This window comes from Eumetopias jubatus, unplaced genomic scaffold (genome assembly GCF_037043125.1).
Source record: "Eumetopias jubatus isolate StellerSeaLion01/CBP00866 unplaced genomic scaffold, mEumJub1_p1.0 scaffold_2, whole genome shotgun sequence".
Taxonomy (NCBI): domain Eukaryota; kingdom Metazoa; phylum Chordata; class Mammalia; order Carnivora; family Otariidae; genus Eumetopias; species Eumetopias jubatus.
The window spans coordinates 185,010,913-185,034,169 of record NW_028274808.1 but is presented as its reverse complement, the minus strand read 5'-3'; positions in this window follow the sequence as shown (position 1 = coordinate 185,034,169).

The window sequence follows — 23,257 nt, the reverse complement described above, 5'->3', positions numbered from 1 at the left end:
ATTCTCTTAGCTCATTTGACTTTAGAATACAATTACTGTGCCAATAAAAGATGAGAGCGTGTCTGTCACCTTGGGTTCCTGAATAATTGTATAAATTAATATGAGGAACATAGGGCTATGCCAACCTACACTGAACATGTACCATGAACAAGCAACAGACATTTGTTCATTAAACAACTGAGATTTGGAGGTGAATATGTTTACAGAGCCCTGTGGATTTCAACTGTAGTTGACATTGATCCCCAGGGGACGTTTAGCAATGTTTGAAATACTTTTGTTTACCACAACTGAGGGAGTGCTACTGGTATCTATGTAGTAGACCCCAGGGGTGAACTAAGCATTCTGCAATGAACAGGACAGCTTCCCTCAACAAAAAATTATATGATTCCAGTGTCAACAGTGCTGAGGTTGAGAAACCCTGATGGCTTTTCCTGACTAATAAACAACATCTCAAAAATGTTTCCTGCAGTCCTTCTTGAGACTCTACCAAAGAATGTATGTGCTGCTACAAAACAGAGATGTAAATCAGAAAATGGGATTCAGGAACCAATGGAACCAACCCAGGAGACAGGGAGTTCTCAGGTACAAGTGATGGAGTGATCCCAGATGCAGGAAGCCTATGTATTAGCCAGTTGGAAGTGGAAAAGCAGACACAGGGTTGAGGAGTGAATTCCTTTGGGAAAAGATGATATGCTACTTGATGAATTTGAATGTATTAATAACAACTTTCAAGTTGGGAATTAATGAGTGATAGATACAGAGAAAATTAAGTAATTAAGTAATTAAGTAAATTAAAATTAAGTAATTAATTAAATGATTAAAATAAGACAGTTATGTACTTCAAGCAGAATTGTACAAGAAAGGGAACAATACATGATAAGATCCATGGTACAATACACAGAAAAACTGTGAGTTACTTTTAAATTTCATAGGAATAAAACAAAGATATTGACATAACCAAAAGTTATGATGTGACTGTATTATCTGACTAGGGGGAAGGGAAGTGTATATTTGAGAATGTATATGCATATGTGGAGGAGGAAGGAAGAAGGAGGGAGTTAAAAAGTTAAAGCCGTATCTTCTCTCATAAGAAGCCAAAGGATAATATTTAAAGTGGAAAAATAAAAAAATAGCAATGTAACCCTATTACTTAGCTATATGAGGGTAAATGTCAAAAGAAGCAGCTAAAAATAAGTTAAAACTAATGACTTCTGTAGAGGTGGAAATTGGAAGGATGGAGTAATTGGGTGAGGACACTTGTTTTTCATTATTTAATAGTACCACTTAACTTTTTAAACTATGAACATATATTACTTTGGGCAGATGCAAAATAGTTTTTATAAAAGTAAGGGCCAAGTACACGAATTTTCAGGCATTAAAATGATATAATACATAAGAAAATCTTTTGTAATATGCAAGTTGCTGTGTGAATGCTAATCATGGTTATCCTGATAGCTGATACTGAAGATATTGTTAATAATTGGAGGGGAGGGTGGTGGGGAAATGGGTAACTGGGTGATGGACACTGGGGACATATGTGTTGTAATGAGCACTGGGTATTATATAAGACTTATGAATCACAGATCTGTACCCTGAAACAAATAATATATGTTAATTTAAAAAAATATATGACATATTTTCAAGCAAAAAAAATGAAAATAATAATGATTGATGCCAGGCTTCAGCACAGGTGAAATCATGTATTTGCTTATCAGCTGGTCATCTGTAGCAGGAACCAAGTGCCACTGTTGTTACCTAATTACTTTGAAGAAAGAAGATGTGGTTCCTGTCAATCACCCAGCAAACCTTCACTGTGTCTAACTTGTAGTAGGCATGAACCCTGGACTCTGTCCATGTAGCATAGTAGGGCTATTTGACCATGACCACAGGGTCTGCCATTGATTTAGGACACTTCCTGACTGGGAGGTGTTCTCCATTGGGCCCACTTCTTAAATTCCCTTTTATTAGGAGCTCGTTAAAATTGGTATAGACAAAAGCATTATCAGATTCCTCTCCTACCATCCAAAGCCTCCTGCCAACCCTCGAGCTTTCCAAAATCAGAATTAATGGCATCTTTTGTTTATACTCCTATTTGGCACTTTATTCTTCCTCATAATTATACTCAGCTCCATTGGTGTCTTTCACTGTCCCCTCAGAGTTGAAAATATAATTCATGTTGCAACACAACATAGCGGCTAAGAACATGGGCACTGGGAAGAGAAGATGTGAGTTTGAATTCAAGCTCTGTAACTTTATAAAGCTGTGGAACCATGGGATATTATTTAATCCCTCTGTGCTTCATGGAGAACCATCTATCATGTTAATGGACATCACAAGAAAGCTGGAGTAGCCATCCTTAGGTCAGACAAACTAGATTTTAAACCGAAGACTATAAAAAGAGATGAAGAGGGCACTATATCATAATAAAGGGTCTATCCAACAAGAAGATCTAACAATTATAAATATTTATGCGCCCAACTTGGGAGCAGCCAAATATGTTAATCAATCAATAACAAACTTAAAGAAACTCACTGATAATAACACAATGATAGTAGGGACTTTAACACCCCACTCACAGCAATGGACAGATCATCTAAGCAGAAGGTCAACAAGAAAACAATAGCTTTGAATGACACACTGGATCAGATGGACTTAACAGACATATTCAGAGCATTTCATCCTAAAGCAGCAGAATATTCATTCTTTTCAAGTGCACATGGAATATTTTCCAGAATAGATCACATGCTGAGTCACAAATCAGGCCTCAGCTGGGTACAAAAAGATTTAGATCATACTATGAATATTTTCAGATTGCTATGCTATGTAACTTGAAGTCAACTACAAGAAAAAATTTGGAAAAACCACAAACACATGGAGGCTAAAGAACATCCTACTGAAGAATAAATGAAGAAATAAAAAAAAGAAGAAATAAAAAAAATACATGGAAACAAATGAAAATGAAAACACAACTGTTCAAAACCTTTGGGATGAAGCAAAGGTGGTCCTAAGAGGGAAGTATATAGCAATACAAGCCTTTCTCAAGAAACAAGAAAGGTCTCAAATACACAACCTAGCCTTTTACCTAAAGGAGCTGGAAAAAGAACAACAAATAAAGGCTAAAACCAGAAGAAGAGGAGAAATAATTAAGATTAGAGCAGAAATAAATGATATAAAAATTAAAAAAAAAACAGTAGAACAGATCAACAAAACTAGGAGCTGGTTCTTTGAAAGAATTAACAAGATTGATAAGCCCTTAGCCAGACTTATCAAAAAGAAAAGGAAAAGACCCAAATAAATAAAATCACAAATGAAAGAGATCACAACCAACACTGCAGAAATACAAACAATTATAAGAGAATATTATGAGCAATTATATGCCAACAAATTGGGCAATCTGGAAGAAATGGATAAATTCCTAGAAACATATAAACTACCAAAACTGAAATAGGAAAAAACAGAAAATTTGAACAGATCCATAACCAGCAAAGAAATTGAGTCAGTAATTAAAAATCTCCCAACAAATAAGAGTCCAGGGCTGGGTGGCTTCCCAGGGGAATTCTACCAAACATTTAAAGAAGAATTAATACCTATTCTTCTGAAGCTGTTTCCACAGAATAGAAATGGAAGGAAAACTTCCAAACTCATTCTATGAGGCCAGCATTACCTTGATTCCAAAACCAGGCAAAGCCTCCACTAAAAAGGAGAATTACAGACCAACATCCCTGATGAACATGGATGCGAAAATTCTCAACAAGATATGAATTAATTGAATCCAACAGTATATTATAAGGATTATTCACCATGATCAAGTGGGATTTATTCCTGGGCTGCAGGGGTGGTTCAATATCCATGAATCAATCAATGTGATATACAACATTAATAAAAGAAAGGACAAGAACCATATGATCCTCCCAATAGATGCAGAGAAAGCCATTTGACAAAATACAGCATCCTTTCTGGGGCGCCTGGGTGGCTTCAGCCGGTTAAGCGGCTGCCTTCGGCTCGGGTCATGATCCTGGTGTCTTGGGATTGAGCTCCACATCCAGCTCCCTGCTCAGTGGAGAGCCTGCTTCTCCCTCTCCATCTGCCTGCCACTCTGCCTACTTGGGCTCTCTCTCTGTGTCAAATAAATAAATAAAATCTTTAAAAAAAAATACAGCATCTTTCTTGATTAAAAACTCAAGAAAGTAGGGATAAAAGGAACATACCTCAACATCATAAAGGCCATATATGAAAGACCCACAGCTAATATCATCCTCAGTGGGGACAAACTGAGAGCTTTACCCCTAAGGTCAGGAACAAAACAGGGATGTCCACTGTCACCATTGTTATTCAACATAGTACTGGAAGTCCTAGTCTAGCAATTAGACAACAAAAAGAAATAAAAAGCATCTAAATTGGCAAGGAAGGAGTCAAACTTTCACTATTTGTAAGCAACATGATACTCTATGTAGAAAACCCGAAAGACTCCACCAAAAAATTGCTAGAACTGATAGATGAATTCAGCAAAGTTATAGGATATAAAAATCAATGTACAGAAATCTGTTGCATTTCTATACACCAATAATGAAGCAGCAGAAAGAGAAATCAAGGAATTGATCCCAATACAATACAATAGCACCAAAAACTATAATATACCTAGGAATAAACCTAGCCAAAGAGGTGAAAGATCTGTATGCTGAAAATTATAGAACATTTATGAAAGAAATTGAAGAAGACACAAAGAAATGGAAAAACATTCCATACACATGGATTAGAAGGACAAATATTATTAAACTGTCTATACTATTAGACAGTATAGTCTAATATATATTAGACTGCTTTGTAGCAGTCTACACACTCAATGCAATCCCTACCAAAATAACACCAGCATTTTTCATGGAGCCAGAACAAACAATTCTAAAATATGTATGGAACCAGAAAAGACCGCAGATAGCCATAGTAATGTTGAAAGAGAAAAGTAAAGTGGGAGGCATCACAGTTCTGGACTTCAAGCTCTATTACAAAGCTGTAATCATCAAGACAGTATGGTACTGGCATGCAAACAGACACATAGATCAATGGAACATAATAGAGAGCCCAGAAATGGGCCCATGCTATATGGTCAACTAATCTTCAACAAAGCAGGAAAGAATATCCAATGGAAAAAAGACAGTCTCTTCAAAAAATGGTGCTAGGAAAACTGGACAGCAACATGCAGAAGAATGAAAGTGAACCATTTTCTTACACCACACACAAAAATAAATTCAAAATGGCTGAAAGACCTAAATGTAAGATAGGAAATCATCAAAATCCTAGAGGAGAACATAGGCAGCAACCTCTTTGACCTCGGCCACAGTAACTTCTTACTAGACACGTCTCCAAAGGCAAGGGAAGCAAAGGCAAAAATGGGACTTCACTAAGATAAAAAGCTTCTGCACAGTGAAGGAAACAATCAACAAAACTAAAAGGCAGCCTTCAGGATGGGAGAAAATTTTTGCAAATGACATATCAGATAAAGGACTAGTATCCAAAATCTATAAAAAACTTCTCAAATTCAACACCCAGAAAACAAATAATCCCAAAAAACAAACGGGCAGAAGACATGAATAGACACTTTTCCAAAGAAGACATCCACATGGCTAACAGACACATGAAAAGATGCTCCACATCACTTGGCATCAGGGAAATACAAATCAAAACCACAATGAGATACCACCTCACACCAGTCAGAATGGCTAAAATTAACAACTCAGGAAACAACAGGTGTTGGGAAGGATCTGGAGAAAGGGAACCCTCTTACACTGTTGATGGGAATGCAAGCTGGTACAGTCACTCTGGAAAACAGTTTGGAGATGCCTCAGGACGTTAAAAATAGAACTACCCTACCACCCAGCAATTGCACTACAAGGCTTTAATCCAAAGGATATACAAATGCTGATTCAAAGGGCTACATACACCCCAGTGTTTATAGCAGCAATGTCCACAATAGCCAAACTATGAAAAAAGCCCAAATGTCCATCAACTGATGAATGGGTAAAGAAGATGTGGTTATATATATATACAAAGGAATATTATTCGGCAATCACTGCAACAATGAGGATAAAAATAGAGGGTAATATGCTAAGCAAAATCAGTCAGAGAAAAATAAATATCATATGATTTCACTCATATGTGGAATTAAAGAAAGAAAACAGATGAACATTGGGGAAGGGAATGAAAAATAAGATAAAAATGGAGAGGGAGGCAAACCGTAAAAGACTCTTAAATATAGAGAAAAAACAGTGTTGCTGGAGGGGATGTGGGTTGCAGGATGGGTTAAATGGCTGATAGGCATTAAGGAAGGCACCTGTGGGTGTGAGCACCCGGTATTGTATGTGGGTAATGAATCACTGGATTCTGCTCCTGAAGCCAGTGCCGCACTGTATAGTAATTAACTTGAAATTAAAGAAGAAAAAAAAAAAAACACCGCAATCGACACATTCCAGAAATAGCTCCATTCTCTATCCCAGTGTTTCTCAGCACAGCATTTGATGGCTTTACTTCTGGAACTTTCTAAAAAGATTCACCCCAAGGAACCTACCACACTCACTATATGGGGCAGCCACACCGACCTCCCCTCAAAATTTCTAACAAACCAAGCTGTGTGGACCTCAGGGCCTTCAGCCTTGCGTGCAACTCCTGCCTCTTCTGGCTGCTTCATGCTGAGCCTGGCTAAGTTTTGTCAACTGAAAAAGTTAAATGCCTCCTCCTTAGAAGTCTAAGCATTTTAATTACACCACCTGTTACCTATATAACACTCATCCACCTCTGTAATAAAAAATATCTATATATATTTGTGTGTGTGTGTGTGATGACTGTTGCCCGAAAACTCTGGGCTGGGAACTGGTCTGCTTTCTTCCCACACTCCCTGCAATACCCAATTTGCTTCTGGGCACATATCACAGAGTTTTATAAAAAAGACTCTTCTTTCAAATGAGGAATTTACAGTCAGTTTCATAAAGGAGGTGATTTGTGGGCCAGGCTTTTTATTGTCATAATTTTTCTAGAGTAACACGAGATGGAATAATATTTGCACATGATTAAAATGTGCTTGTGTTTTGATTTTCAATCTAGTTTGAGTTATAGGATTCCATTAAAACTGGAATTGAGATTACTGAAACATTTAAAAAAATAATTCCCCCGCATACTATGGAATATCCAAGAAAGTATACCGAAAAACATTTTCCTTATTTCTTGAGTAATCAATGGTTTAAAAAATTCAAAAGAACTCAAGGAACCGTGACATGTCTGTGTTAGCCATGTTTCTAACATGAAGACAACTGAAATCCAGCTTCATGTCTATAGAACAACTATTTAAAGTAAAATAGTTGGGGTGCCTGGGTGGCTCAGTCAGTTAAACATCTGACTCTTGATTTCCCCTCAGGTTATGATCTCAGGGTCCTGGGATCGAGCCCCGTGTCAGGCTCCAAGCTTAGCAGGAAGTCTGCTTGAGATTCTCTCTCTCCCTCTCCCTGTGCCCCTCCCCCTGCCCTCTCTCTTGCTCTCTCAAATAAATGAAATCTTTTAAAAAAAATAAAATAAAGTAGAATAGTTGTGTTGATCATAAATACCTATATTCTCTGATAGCTTATGATGGTCAAACAACCAGATGAAAATTGAAAAGTCTGGTCAACTATCACCTGGAAAGGTGCTTGTTTGTTTCCGATAGTGCCAAAAATCGGGATGTTTCAAGACAGCCTAATATCTGACATTCTTTTTTATCTTTTCTAAAGATTTTATTTATTTATTAGAGAGAGAACACATGCAGGGGGAGGGGCAGAAGGAGAGGGAGAACCAGACTCCCCAGTGGGCAGGGAGCCCGATGTGGGGCTCGATCCCAGGACCCTGAGATCATGACCTGAGCTTAAGGCAGATGCTCAACCGACTGAGCCACCCAGGCACCCCTGATACCTGACTTTCAAAAGAAAACAAGGCCATGACTTTGCCCACCCCCAATGCACACAGAGTCACAGCCTTTTAACTGTAACACATTCATTCAGGTACTTTGGTGTTGATGAAAACCCAAAACTGTTTTTTTTTTTTTAAACAAGTACACTATATGCAGTTGTTTACTATGACACTCTTCTATTTTAAAATAAATTATTTGAAATGATTGACTTATGTGCTCTCAAAAGAAGAAGACCATCTTTTTATAGTGTGGATTGAGCACAAATTAAGTATTTGACAAGAAATTGTGGCTTAATTATTACATCTGCCTATGTTTGAACACAAGGCTGGTGTGCCCAGTATTATATCTTTTTTGGCTGATAGGCAAAGGAAAACCACCCAGAGTAGTTTCCACTCAGGTGCAAACACAAAACTGAAAGGGAGGTAGTGGGCATCACACAAAAACCTATCTCACGTGGGCAACAGTCATGTTGTGTCAGGTGCAAAGGCCCTGGGGAGAGCATGAGAAACACCAGGTATTTCACAAGCTGAAATGTTAAGAGTTTTGCTTCATCATCTACTAAATGTGCACAATAATATTCATTATCCAAGAAATATAAGAGCATTTAAAGATAAGGAAGATCCATTATAATTTAATATACTCTTATTTTATTATAGATGTATTTACTATAGAAAATGTGTAAGATACGTAAAAATATAGTTAATGAATACAAATCATCAATAAATCCTATCAGCTCAAGCACACCTAATGTACATTTTACTGTATTCATGTTTATATACTTGTATATATATTCATTTATTCAGCAAATATTTATTGTGTGCCCACTATGTTCCAAGCACTGTTCTAATTCTTGAGACATCCTCATAGAAGTCACATTCCAGGGCAGGCAGGGTTGGAACAGGGTAGTGGGCAGAGGATGGAAGGACAAGCAGTAAAAAATAAACATAAGCGTATCATACACTATATTAGGTGCTATTATTAAAAGATGGGGTGGTATGGAAAAAAGCTACAAAGGGGGAATCTGCTATGGTCTATTTACATGAAGCTAAGGAGCAAAGGAAAATAATTTTGTGAGACTGCTATCCAGTTTCTGTAGGAATCTTTCATGGAAGATCCTTTAAGTCCTCACTAAAGAAGAAAATAGAATTTACATTTACTGCCAGGCCCATCCCAAACTTGTGTGCGCCTAGGGTAAGAGTCACATGGAGAGCCCATATGCCATATGTCTCCATTTAAAAAGTATAAATCAAGCCAAAAACAGTTAAATAAAAGATGTCCTATTTTCCTACTTTGACAAATGGAAAACCTGGAAGGCCTGGTTTGAATTTAGAGTTTATGGACTCCTAGATGTCCTGTCCCAGACTGAATGGAGAAGGGACAGTAGGCCAGTTCCTGATCCATGCCTGTCCCATTATCGTTTACCTCTTCTCTGTTCTGTACCGTGAGGAACTTCATTAGCAAGTGTATGGACACCCAAGTCCTCAGGTCCATTCTCCATCTACACAGACATCCTGACACTGCACAGAGCCCCAAGTATGGCCAAGGCTCAGGCCTCTGGTGCTCACATAGCTCTCCTGGCCGGTCCTGAGAGAGGAGACCCATGCGGGCCCTGGGAACACTAGAACAGCCGGAGAGACAGGTTTAACAGATCCCATGGGTTTAAGGGTTCAGTCCCACAAGACTGTCTCTACTTCAGATGCCAGCCATCTACTAAATGTGCACAATAATGTCTGGGTACCCAGGCTGCCCACGTGTCTGCCACAGCCCTCCTCTGGTTTGATAATTTGCTAGAATGACCTACAGAACTTAGGAAACACTTTACTGTTACCTTTTTTTTTTTTTTTTTAATTATAAGGATACAACTCTGAAACAGTCAAATGGAAGAAGGGATAGAAGACTGGGTACAGAACTTCCACGCCCTTCCAGCACCTCAGTGTGTTCACCAACCTAGAAGTTCTCCGAGTCCTTGTCATTTAGGTGTTTTTGTGGAGGTTTCATTACTAGGCATGATTGATTGGATCGCTGACCATTGGTGATTGAACTCAGTCTCCACCCCACTCTCCCTAAGGAGGCACTAGAAGCTAAAAATTCTAACTCTGTAATTGGGCTTGGTCTATCTGGTGACCAGTCCCCACTCTGAAGCTATCAAGGGGTCCCCAGTCATAGTCATCTGGCTAGCATATGTAAGACACTCATCACTTCAGGGATCCCAAGGGTTTTAGGAGCTATGTGTCCAAAACTGGAAAAAAGACCAGACATTTACTTTTTATTATACCACAAGGAGACTTTCTGAGAAGCACAGTACAGGTCCTGAGAGAATGAGCCAATTCTAATCTCTCTCAAATGCAGAAAAGCCGGTGACAAATGATAATCCACCCAGCCACATAAGGCTATGCTTCTCTCCTAATCCAGTCTCTCCCTAAAATGTACCTTGCAGGGTCAGGAGCCCAGCCAATGAGAAGGCAAGGATCTAATCAAAGATGGCAGAAGGGGCCAACCGTATTCCTCTTCCCAGTGAGGCTTCCAGATCTGAAGCAATGCAAGCTGGTAGGAGGTGAATGTCTCTTCATGTGTTACCCGCTCAATTTTGATTATTACACTGACGACTGGGCATTTAAATTACTGAAATAAGACGGTTGTTAGAATTAAAGACGATGAAAATATATGATACAAATCTCAATTTTCATCAAGACGCAGAGAAAGAAATGGCCTGTGGAGCAAATATGAAGGAAAAATGGGAGAAAGAATTAAATTACTTTGTTGGCATGTTACCACATTCAGCTAAGTCACTGACAAGTTTATATCACCATTAGATTGTTGAACTTTGTTTCTTCTTTTCTAAGATTTCTTTTTATTTATTCATTTGCAAGAGAGAGACAGAGAGAGAGAGAGCATGAGCAGGGAAGAGAGACAGAGGGAGAGGGAGAAGCAGACTCCTGCTGCACCAAGAGCCTGACGTGAGGCCCCATCCCAGGACCCGGAGATCACGACATGAGCTGAAGGCAGACACCTAACCATCTGAGCCACCCAGGCGCCCCTGAACCTTGTTTCTGTCTTGTGATTCTATACACTGAGCCATGCAGGGATCTGAGATTTATTTGCGCTATATTCTTTCTAAGACCAGATCTGTTTTCCTTCTTAAAAAAAGGGAAAACTTGAGGAATAAAGTTAGAAAAATGTATTGTTTTAACATATCTTCTTTAACAGCACCCATAAAATTTTCTCTGGAATGAAGATTATTCTGAGAGCTTTCCTTTAAAGTGATTATCCTTGGTTATACACTTTATTTGCATAAAGAATATTCTTGGCACCGCGTTCCATATAATGCTTCCCTTCAGTGACATGGTCATTGGGAGGTTTGACTGATGGTTCACAGCCCTGGGCAGTGACTTGAACAGCTTCCAAGAGTGAACTATAGGAAAAATTCAACCTTTGGTGTCATTCAAGTTTGTCTCCTGCAGTTTAGTTGATTGATTTTTCCATCTTCCCATTTGGGCAAGAGGGTTTCAAACGAGGAAAATGTTAGCAGTTATAGCAGGAGTTTTGAAAAGAAGCTCCTTTTGGATCTCCTGCCCTTGGTTCTTGGGGAACTTCGTCTGCTCATGGGTGATCGTCCCTCCTATTTACCATTTGAGCTACTTAGTCACTTTTCTCTTGATGAGGCACTCTTGAAAAATGGCCTCTCTCCATGAGGGACTGGGACTACTGGCAACTAGGTCCCCTTGTTTGCAAGTCTATTTCTGTGTGTTTTTTTAACAAAATATTTCAGGAATTTGGGGCTTTGTTTGCTGCAAATTAAAATTCATTCCATTAAGTGTATGTTCTTCCAAGACAGCTCATCGAGCTCTGTCAGATTTTGAACAGACTGAAGCAGCCCTTCCATGGAGGGGCTGCCTTTGTGTTGGAGCTGGACCTCGGAGACCCGGTTCCTTCTGTTATTCTTTTTCTCCACATACAACTCCTTCCCTGTCTCCTGGGTTCCTAACTGAGACTACTATTTCCTCATATTGGTTGGGAATTTTCAGGAGGTCATTATCCCTCATCAGATGATCAAGTAGTCTTTCTTATCTCCCTATACACTTCTTGTCTCCTTTGCCTTAAAGAAGGTCCTTACAGTTAGCTTTGCTCCTTCTTACTCTTGGCCTCTTCCTACTGTGTTTACAAATCCTCAGATCACATAAAACATGCCTTGCCCTAATTAATCACAACATAGGGAGGAAGTTTATGGACACTAAGGTGTTAGCAAGAGAGACAGAAACATGTGTCATGTTTTAGGACTTAGCATGAATCCAAATTAAGTCTTAAGTGGGATTAGAGCATATCTGGGCGTCTTCAAGTGAAGAGAATTATAAACTCCAGAGGGAGAGGAATTTCATCTGTTTTGTTCTTCAGTTTATCCCCAGAATCTATTATAGTGCTTGGAACATAATCTTTGTCCAATAACTATGTGTTAAATGACTATCTACATGAATGAAAGAAGGTGGAAAGGAGAAAAGTAGCTAAAAAGGAAATAAAATTAGCTTTTTATCTGAATAAAAAGGGAACTATTTAAGCTGATCCCTGGGGAGAGGTCAGGCTAGGAAGGCAGCATGAAAATTGGGATTGGAACCAGGTTAGTACCCAGCCCAGCACCATAGACACATATCCAAGATGCATGGAGAGAGGAGTTTCAGGTAAGGATAAAAAGCTGTTCTGTGGGGGAACTTTGTGGGACATGAAGATACTTTGTGAAAGGTAGGATATGGTTTGGTATATCTTTAATTCCAAGCTGGCAAAGGGAAGCAAAGGGATACTCTCTCCACTCCCACAAGAGATAAAGCATGCCTTCAGCACTGTGAAGATTCTCAGAAAAAAATAGCCCTGTATTACTACTTGGAAGGTTTGTGACTTTGGGAAGAAGTGAATACCATGCCCTTGACTTGGACATCAGTTGAGTCACGGTGGGGCCAGTAGAGAAGAAACATAAGATCAGAAGCTTATAAGCAACACCTCAAGGGACTCCAAAGAAACACTGGGTTTGAATTTGAAAGGAGCCAGAATTCTTATATCTTGTGAAAAAGAGTGAGTCAATAAAGTTAGCGTTGTCACCAATATTCTTGTCATTAATAAAATACTTAATGGAGTAGCCATTTTCTACTGCCTACTATGACCCAGCACCGCACCCAGTGCTGCAAGCAGTGTTAGCAAGACAGGATCCCTGTCCTAAAGGATCATCCAGCTGGCTCTGTGTGTGAGAAAAGGGGTCATTCCTAGAAGGTATCATGGGCACAAAGGTGTGCGTGACTGCAGAGCATTGTGGTGACCCTCAGAGAGGAGCTTGCCTTAGATATGCAGAAAGAAAAAGTTTTCAATCAAGATTCCCAAGTCAAGAATTCAAATGAAGACCAAGTCCCTGGTCACTGAGGTTATATCTGACGTTCACTTTTTTGAACATAAAATAATCCCACAGACAGGAGTCATTCATTAAATGTGCTATGTTAACCTAGACATTTTCAAGGCACCTCTCCTTCTTTATTAAAATCCTCTTCAAATTAAGTTCCCAGTTGGAAGCCCTCCTGCTGCAGTAAATTGAATATAGGATTGACCTTCCTTCTCCTCAAAATAGTTCATTTATTATATCACAAGCCAGAATGGTAGGAGACGAATTATTAAGCAAATACCAGCTACAATTAACCTTGACCTGATGCAGATCTTTCTTTTTCTTTTTCTACCTTGAAAATGTATTCTGTGGAGCTCGTTATCAAGGTCAAACAATTCAACACTTTTGAGCCAAAACATGGCTGTGATTAAAACAGAAATCTCTCACCCGTAGCAGTGCTGAAATCAGAGCAAAACCCTTGCAAACACAGTCTTCTCAGTACCAGAGAGCACGTTCATTATACTTGTTGAGCACATGACATCTGTCAAACAGGATGAGTTAAATATTTCTACAAGTCACTCATCAAATAATGAGATTGTTAAGACATCCAGGAAATGCACAAAAGGAGCATGTTTCCCTTTAATAATTGATTTGTTCAGCCATGAATACTCAGAGCAGTAGTAGAGAAAAGAGTGAGTGCTCTGGTGCAGAGAAAAATAATTAAAAGAAGTCTAATACCTTAAGTGTTCAGAGAAACATCAATGGATGGGGTCTCATAGAATTTGTGCATAATGTCATTATTTCAGATTAAGCAATTGGTGTAAAATAATGACATCCAATGAAATATGGGAAATGTAGATACTCTGTGAGATTCATAAAGGAACTACAAAAAAACATTTATTTTACCATTCAATAATCCACAGGCCACTGCTGATTTACGGTAACTAATTAAGATTCAGAAACAACAGACTCAAGATCAAAGAAGCTACCTAAATTCACCTAAGTCAAGGTTGACTATTCTTTCATTTCAATGGAGCTTTATATATTTTTTTAAGATTTTATTTATTTATTTATTTGAGAGAGAGAGAGAATGCAAGCAAGGGGAGGAGCAGAGGGAGGAGCAGAGGGAGGAGCAGAGGGAGGGGGATAAACAGACTCCGTGCTGAGCACAAAGCCCTTTGCAGGGCTCAAGCGCACCACCCTGAGATCACAACCTCAGCTGAAATCAAGAGACAGACACTTAACCGACTGAGCCACCCAGGTGGCCCTCAATTGAGCTTTAAAATAAACAGGGTCCCATATGCCTAGAGTCGTCAGAGTGTTTAACAAGTATCCAATAAAAATACTTCCTATTAGGCCAGAGAATGACCCTAAATAAACAGATAGAGTTAAAGGAAACATCAAACCTACTCTTATTTATCAATGAGCAGCTCCAAGCATTTCATTCAATCATGTCTAATACAATACGTACTCTTTACTAGGTACCACACATTCTCCGAGACACTGCGGATATACAAATATAAAAAATGACATGTTAGCCCTCTTTCTCAATAAGCTGACTATACTTTGTAGGGAGAGCTGAGCATAGAGTAAAAAATCACCAAAGGATAAGTGTGATGACAGAGGAGGCAAAAGAACAGAGAGGCTAGGAAGAATGAGATAAGGCTTCACAGAGGAGATAACAATTGAACTCGACCTCAACAGGCAGAGAATCTGAGGAAGGACATTCCAGAAGAGAGGAGCCTGAGCAAAGACACTAAGTAGAAAATTTTCTTTTTTTTAAAGATTCTATCCATTTATTTGAGAGAGAGAGAGAGAGCATGAGAGTGGGGTGAGGGGCAGAGGGAGAAGCAGACCCCCGCTCCCTACTGAGCAGGGAGCCCGACTCGGGACTTGATCCCGGGACCCTGGGACCACCACCCAAGTCAAAGGCAGACTCCTAACTGACTGAGTCACCCAGGAACCCAAGTAGAACAACTTCTGGGTGACTTCTCCAGTTCACCTAAGGAAAAAGAATAGCATAAATGTCAAGAGCAGAAGCTCAGGGTACAGACAGTCCAGGTTTAAATACCAGACTTGTCACTTACTATCTATGCTAAATTGGATACCTCACTTCAACTCTCTGTGCCTCAGTTTCCTGCAAAGGGGGGGACAGTAGTAGTAAGTTGGGGATAGATTTGTTCTAAGGATTGAAGGAGTTGATGCATGTAAATGACTTCCAACAGTGCTGGACACATGGTAAGTACTGTGTAAGAGTTGTCTCTGTCTGTCATTGGGAGGAGAATAATTTCTTTCCCTTATCCTTCACTGCCGATTTCCTAATCTCTTAGATCAGCATAGGAATCTAAGGTTAGGGAAAGTCAGAGTGTATTTATTACAAGCTGAGCCAAATAATTTGAAGAACCATAAGGGGAATAAGTGATTAGGAGGGACAGAATATATCCGTGACTTAGAAAAGCATGGTATCCAACGTGCAGTCCATCAAGAAAAATGTGGTCAATCCTAGTGAATCTATTTATTATTTTTGGTAAAATATGTACAAAGACGGTTCTACAGTATGTTCAAGCAGAGTCGGCAAAACCTAGGTGGTTAAGCCTTGAAGGGCTTTCTTCTTCCCTCAGTCAAGTAGGATACATTTTTTCCCCCCAGTGTTTTCTAGAATAGGGTGAGGAGACATCTCAAGTGTCCAAAGCTCAGAGGCACAAGTGATTAAAGTCAACTCGCCACTATGTGTTCTTGAGTGTTCGTTACTGGTTCTGGTGAGAAGCACGGTCCCCGATCTCTGTGACATAATTAGGATGACAGTTTCTCCTCTCAGAGCCAGTTTTCAGGGAACATATTGTGTTTCAACAGCTCTAAGGGGAGATGGGAGCGGAGGCCAAATGCCACGCTGACCTCACTCTGGCGCAGAGGCTGTTCTGCGCAGACTCGCTGAAGACGCTTCAGCCTCGGTGCGCACCTTCAGGGTTTCCTTATTCAGAGGCCATTTCCCACCCATAGAGCTACTCACAGACCGCCTGACCAGCCAGAGTCACAAGAACCAGCCAAACTCTTGTGCCCTAAAAGGATTCATCATTCTCGGCCTACTCTTGAAAATGTACTCTTGAATTTCTTACTTTCAATTCAGATTCAGGGTCGCAATACCAAATATCTGCAGAAGCCAAACAAGCAACGTCAATATAGAAAAGCATAAGTATTAAATCATAGGTGCTAATCTGCTTGTGTTGCCATCAAACATCTGCCAAATCATGCTTCAAAATATTGTGCAGATCAAATGAAGTCAAAGAAATACAGCTGGCTCTTGGGCGACCTGTTTTCAGTACCTATAACACTTCCTACCTTGATCTTGTGTTTCTTTTCTCAATATATTTACTCAATGATCTCTTGCTTGATTCTCCTGAACCTCTGCTTTCCTCCTGTAAATTGCCCAGGGAAGCCAATCGTGTGCCATCACAAGGAGCGGGATGATTATGACCCTGAACCCACATAGGAACAGAGAGTAAAGTTTAGGAAGGAAAGCCTTGACCTGGGATTAGGAAGAGCCCCCACTACCTATGTACCTTGAGCAAGTCCATTCCCTCATCTGTAAAATGGGAATAATATTATGTGACCTGACTCCTACACAGGATTTTTTCAGGGGTAATGGAAATTAATGGGCATATTTTAATTATCATTATGATGCCCAAGGGCACACACAGAGAGAGGAGGCAGCTCTATTTACTGAATGAACTGCCACAACGGCAGCTGTAAGACTGAGGCAGGTATAAAGTAATCCTTTTGGATCCCGGAGGATCTGACGAATTTCCTGTATCTCTTCTCATTCCACCAACAGTGCTCCAGATTCACCAAGTCTGGATTAATAACGACCATATCATCTGGTCAAACCCACCCACCCTTTAACTAAAGCCCAGCAAGGGAGAAAAGTCAGATATTCTTTATTCCACACACACATGCACATCTCTCCAAGAATACTTCCCGTTTGTTTTTGCATCCATGTTGGGAAATTTTAAAAATGTATTTAACAGCTATCTCTTTGGCTTTTCCAAACACATTGCTTTTCAGACACTTTATGTATAGATCTTCTTTTGGTGTTCTTTCACCCACTGTGGAATCCTACATTTATTTACACTGGATATATTCTTAGCAGATGTTGCCCACTGTTGAGATCCACATGTAACAATTTAGGCAAAGTTGAAGAGAGTAACTTTCATGGTATTTTTAGGCAGCTCTATCCTTTTTTTTAACCTTCTAATGCAGCCAAATAAACAGAAATAAATGTACATCATATAGAAGGCTAGTATTTAAATCAAAGGAGACCATTAAGAATATCTGTTATCAATATAGGCCCATTATAAGATGCTGTATTGGGCCATAATATATTACTGTCATAAACATATACATCCATCTCGTCAATCTTGTGTCCTAAGAAAAACTAATCCCCAGGTCATAGAGTCATAAACTCAGACGACACCTCCAACAGTCATTCTGCTTTCACGTGTGACTATGCCTGAGTCATCAAGGTACATTGTTCTCATCAACTCAGAGAGCGTTAATAACCACTGGGGGCCTCCTTAGACTCAGAGATTTTACTAGACACTCCCACATGAATGACTGAAACATCAATAGCCCCAGGTGGTTTTTGTTTTTTACATTCTCCTGTCTCCTACCCTATGGTCATCGACATCCTCACTGACTAGCTTGGCATGTGACTTGCAGTCAACATGGGACATTAACAAATGAAGCACACAGAATGTCACAAAAGAGCTTGTGTATTTCTGCTCCTCTCTTGAACTCTTCTTCCTCCTTGAGAAGTCTGTGTGAGCCTGTTGGGGACCCTATGAAGCAGAACTGAATCATCCCAGCATAGAAACCCCTGAACTAGAGAGTCCCCAATAAACCCATGGGCTACTTACAGACAAATAAGCAAGTCAATAAGCGGGCCTGATCCAGAACTGTAGACTGTGAGAAATGACAAACTACTATTTTAAGCCACTATGGGGTTTTTGTGGGAATTTTTTTTGCTGGGGGGGGGGTATGGGGACATGAGATGGCTATGCAGCCACAGATATTATAATGAATTTATTTAATTTCTTAAAGATAGGGATTATATAATCTCCATTAGAAGAATATTCTAATACTTGAACTTCTGTGTTGTTAAACGGGTTCTCTCTTATCAAAACCTTGATCTTTGAGTGTCTTCTTTTATCCTCAGTGGAGATAGGGATCAGCATTTGCCTTACAGAAATGCTTCAACAGTCAAGGGCATGATTTAGAAATGTCAGTAAGGGTGCTTGGGACTTGTCCTCATTGGAACAGATCGTTGTTACCTATTTAGCCTTCCTTTATATTTTACTTTGTTTTAAATTCCTTTAAAAGCTCTTTTTTTTTTGTACCTGTCTACTGAAAGTCACTTCCTTTCTCTCCATCAGTCTTCATTAAAACAAAATTTTTTTAAAGATTTTTATTTATTCATGAGAGACAGAAAGAGAGGCAGAGGGAGAAGCAGGCTCCCCGCAGAGCAGGGAGCCCAATGCGGGACTCAGTGCCATGACCCTGGGATCAGGACCTGAGCCAAAGGCAGATGCTTAACTGACTGAGCCACCCAGGCACCCTAAAACACAATTTTTTTAAAACCCCTAACAAAGTGCTTAGTGGTTTACAAGGTAACTTTGTATTTGGCATATCTTGTTCAAAACATTGTAATCTATCTGTTGCAAATAAAGACTCAGAAGATTTACTCATCAAATGCACACAGCTAAGAGTAGTGACCCCTATTTCAGGTACAGACTCGGGACTCAAAAAATAAAAATAAAAAAGTTCAACAGGACAGAAGGAAAAAAATTAAAAAAAATGTATTTGTTTCCTTTAGGCCAAGAGGGAAAGGTTACAAATTTTACATACCAAAGAGGGAAATTAAAACTTGTTGTTTTCCTTGTTTGTTGAGTATAATTTAAATCATCATCCAGAAAATACCATGTCAGTTTACACTATTACTAGTGGTACATTAATGTCTTCTTCCCTACCTCTAAAAACCAAAAATGCTCGTGTTCAAAATTTACCTGTATCTATTTATAATACTTATTAGCAGCTTGTATATTTTATACTCCTTGATGCACAAGTCTTTATACCAAGGAAATAGTCACGAATGCCCCATAAATTTAGCTACAATACAGCCTGATGTAATACTGTTAAGTTCACAATAAATTTGAAATAATCTATATTTCTAATAAATGATTATCAGTTAAGTAAGTTATATTAAATTATGATATACTTGCATAGTAAAAATCATATGGTCTTATTTAGTAAGAATATTTTCTGTTAAGGGAATGCACAGTAAAAATAGCTCAGGTTGAAATATGTCAACTATCATCTCATTTTAGTAATATATATATATGAATGACAGTCTAAAAAATTACATATTAAATTCTGTCTAGGGCTCCTGGGTGGCTCAGTGGGTTAAGCGTCTGCCTTTGGCTCAGATCATGATCCCAGGGTCCTGGGATCCAGCACCACATCAGGCTCTCTGCTCATCAGGGAACCTGCTTCCCCCTCTCCCCCTGCTTCTGCTCTCTCTCACTCATTCTCTCTCTCTCTCAAATAAATAAATAAAATCTTTTAAAAAAATCTGTGTAGAGACAGGAAAATTTGAGTAGGGTTTTTTTTTTTTTTTTGCTTACCTATATTGCCTAATTATTTGCAATAAATATAAGCTATTTTTTAATTAGAAAAACAAGTTACTCACCAGGTGAAAAATGGGCAAAGACTTAATCTAACAGCCTTTCATGAGAAAAGGTTCTAGAGACTGTAGCTGATCACACACCCGATTTTCATTAATCCATAAATACTATTGACTATATTCCACATACCAGAGGGATGCAGCAGAGAACAGTTTCTTGCCTCATGGAGCACATATTCTGTGAAGGAGGCATACATAAAATAATTACATATCAGGTGATGCTAGTCCCATGAGAAAATAATAAAGCCTTGCAGGGAGCAAGAGAGTGAAGGGGGAACCCAGCTTCCATGGGCATGGCTGAGGAGGTGAGACATGGACGGAATGAAGGGAAGAGGAAGCCATATGAATATCAGAGGTAAGTTTTCCTGAATGAGAGAAGAGCAAGTGCAAATGCCCTAAGGCAAGACTGTTCATTAGAAGTTGTCAATATGGCTGTCAGATTTTTTTTTAAAAAAAGGATAGTTTAGATAGTTAGATAGATTTTAGTCATAGAATAGTAAGGAATTCATATTGCCCTCTAATTTTTCCTGGCCAGCTTTCTTTTAGGATACTCTGCTAAATTCTGTTCTTGGTACCACATTTTAATGAGGAGCACTGAAGAATTGGAGTGAGTCAAGAAGAAAGTGTTCAAGATAATGAGGGGGTCCGGAAATGGTGTCACTTGAAGAACAACAGGAAATCTGGTTGCTTAATTGAACAAAAAGAAGATCTGATACAAACAGGAGAGGGCTTGGCTATTTTTAGTCGTGATGAATTTACTCTTTGGCTTCAGAGAAAAAATCAGAATGAAAATGACAAGCAGACCTCAGCCAAGTGTAAGAAAGCAGGTCCTAATTATTATGGATCTTCTGAAAATGAATATTAGTATAGAGAGTTCTAGTCACAGAGAGAGTCAGGGGTTGAGCACCACCTGTAATGAGATTCTGTGAAGTCGGTCCTTTTTTCTCAATATGACCTATTGATCCAGGTGTTCACTCTACTCTGCAGAGGACACAGCAGTCAGCCTGGGTGATGAAGGCTTACCAGAATATGGTGTCACCCGTCACGGGTACCAGTTTGGGTGGGTGTGTCATTAGAGGATCTTTTACTTGATTCATGGGAAAGAGCACTGAAATACCACAGGCCACTCCAGAGAAAACACCTATATCTATAGAATCCTAGAACCTTGGACTGGAACAAGCGTGAGACATTCTGTAGGCAAAGGCCACTCATGGTCGAGGGTGGAAGAGGGAGGTGTCATCTGCCCTCTCAGCACGTGCTGCGAGGGAGGCATCTGGCTTCTAATTCAGTAGCAGATTGGGTTATTTAACAAATGCTTAAGTGAGCAAATGATGGTTCTATTTTGATAGGTGTTAATCAAAGCTATTGTCACAGAGGCAGAGTCTTTTGCTACAATCTGTTCTTTGATAAATGTGCAAAATAGATCATGGGAACCTTCCTTCTAGTAATAACATTGCCTGGAATATGAGGGGTGAATAAAAGGTATTAAGAGAATGATTTTTTAAAATACTTTAACAACAACATCACACCTACGCACTGCAATAATAACTGTTACTTTACTGTTATTTTTCAAGTAATGTGGAGAGCTTACATCCTGAGACACAAGATTCTCCATTTGGTTCTTGCCAAATTATAATCCATCGTTATATCCCCATCACTGTGCACGATGCCTGAGATAAAGCAGGTCTTCAATAGGGGACTGTTGCATGAAAATGTGATTGAGAAAAATCACTGTACTTAACAGACCATGCATGATATGGGCAACACTGAGGTTGCTCAGATCATTTTAGACTTTTGCTTTAGAATTTGACTCTGATGTTTCCATTTTAACTTTCTTCATGGTTATGAATTTTTATCCCTGAATGTTCTTCTTGCAAACAGTCAAATTGATGGTCAAGTCAGTAATGGTGCTTTAAAATTTAAAAAGGAGTGAATGTAAAATAATGGCAATGTGATTTCCTGGTGCCTTTTAGAATGACAGAGTTGTCTATCCTCGAAACATGCCCTACCAGAGCCTTTAACTCATCCATACTCCTACTGTTCTGCTGCCAGTTGTCTTCACCCCCTACCCCAAAACTTGCAATTTCCCCCTAGAACATCTTGCTTCTGGTCTTCTTCTATTCCATAGGTTCACAGCTTACGAGCAAAACTGTTCATGTCTTGGCTTTGACGTTCACTAGCTTTGTAACCTAAAACAATTACTTAACCCTTCTAAGTTTCAGTTTTGTACCTTGTAAAATGGGGATAATATTAGAAGCACTGGCTTAATGTCATTTCATGAGGATTAGTTGAAGGGATACCAGATATGCTCAAATGCTGCCCATTAGAATTATGTCATTTGCATGCTTACATTTTTGAAGCAGCTTCCTTACCTATGGTTAAAACTTAAACTTTTTGACATGCACTTCGACACTTCTCATGACTTGAACTTTGGGTCCAATCCCGTCTGGATCCATTCCCCTACCTTCCCACCTTCTCCCCACTCCTCACTTTGCCAAGTACTAACACGGCAAAGAACTCCTATCCCTGTTAATTCATAAATTGCCCTGGTGCTTGCTGACTGGCCATATCTCTTTCTTCTGAATGTCCTTCTCCTAGAATGCCCTTATCCCATTTCTTTACCTGATGAGTGTCTGCTCATCCATCCAATATCAACCCAAATGTCATGGCTTTTGGTGCCTCCATTTTATGCTAATTCCTTATTTACATGTTGGTTATCTCCCTAGACCCAGCAGCTCAGGCATTCATAGATCTTGTTTCCCTCTGTATTCCCAGTGCTTAGTTCACTCCCTGGAAATAATAGACTTGCCAAATAAATTTAAACATTATTCCAAAAGAATGAGCTACAGAACTCATTTCTGCAATGGCACATTGCAGATCCTACAGTCTGTTTAGCCTCCAGGGCTAACTGACTTTTTAAAGGGGGTGATGCTGATGAAGATGATTTGTTTTAAGCTAGCACACATCACTGGTTAGTCACATCTAAGATTCAGACTTTTGATTTCACTCTAGTTAGGAAATTAGACCACCTACATGTTTACTGAGTTTGGGAAGAGGACGAGAAGGTAGAACAACAATGAATGAACGTGCTCTTGCTCTCTCATGGAACCCATCACAGTGGACAGCATCCCTGCGTCCCCAGGTATGTATCTCCACCTGTCTATGAGCACTGTGGGAGCTGGGACGGCCTCACAGAGTTGGCATGATTTGCATGCTTGACACACAGTAGGTA